Source organism: Salvelinus sp. IW2-2015, unplaced genomic scaffold (genome assembly GCF_002910315.2).
Source record: "Salvelinus sp. IW2-2015 unplaced genomic scaffold, ASM291031v2 Un_scaffold1878, whole genome shotgun sequence".
NCBI lineage: Eukaryota > Metazoa > Chordata > Actinopteri > Salmoniformes > Salmonidae > Salvelinus > Salvelinus sp. IW2-2015.
This window is the reverse complement of record NW_019943241.1, coordinates 289,654-290,726: the sequence shown is the minus strand read 5'-3', so window position 1 is coordinate 290,726 and position 1,073 is coordinate 289,654.

Below are 1,073 nucleotides of genomic sequence, written 5' to 3'. Positions count from 1 at the left end.
CCCGTGTACCAACTGTATATAAAGCCACATTGTATACGCTGCTTTCTTTAAATATGCTGTTTTCTATTCTTCCTTTAGTAGGTTTTCTAAAACGTCAATGTGGTTAAAGGGCTGTGAGAGCTTGAGAGCCCTGAAAAGGTGCTGTTATCAAGCGCAGTGGTGACAAAGTAAAATTGATTTGAAATACAATAAGCCCTCCCCGCGAACTTGGCAAGCCCGCACAACTATGAGAACTTCTTAAGCTCAAGATTGATTAACCATAAAAGTCTATAACAACAGTTCCCTATGTCCTCCTCTATAACAGAATTATGGAGTGTCATATTGGTTAAGGAAATAACTTTTACTGTATCGCTGTTCGCATGCCAATTTGTACAGTATAGTGCTTCACCTTCCCTATTCTCGTTGCCAGAATTTTTCCTAACTGATTCATAAAAAAAAAAATAGTGTTACTACTCTTTTTCAGGTGCAGAGCAGAAGAGGCTGTTGACCAGCAGAGTGGACCATGTGTTACTGCCCTTGAAGGAGGACTGGTAACACTCAGCTGTAACTACACTAGTAGCAGAGACTACCATCTCCTGATCTCTTCTGGATCCAGTTAACTAGAGACTCTTCCTCAGTATGTGTCCTGAAGAAGAGATCGTTATTCAGGAGGGGAGCGAATAGTGAATGATTTCAAGAAGAGGTTTATTTCCAGGCTGAATTTCACATCTAGCTTCTGTGCCCCTGACGATCCAGAGGGTGCAGCTGTCTGACTCTGCTGTGTTCTACTGTGCTCTGAGGCCCCACTGTGACAACAGGAGAAACTAACCACAAAATAACGAGACCTGAGTCACACAATGACAAATACACCTGTCTGTTACAATACAACACCACTTTTGAAATTTGACACAGTAACCTCACTACTCCCTGATACTACCAAGACTAATACCAGTGGACCAAATTTATATTTGGAAATAAAGTGAAGTCATGAAATATGACTAAACATTCTAAACATTCTCTCCTATAAATACCATTGGTTACATATGTACAGGGATTTTAGTAAACCAAGCCTTCCTCACCACCACCACAACTTC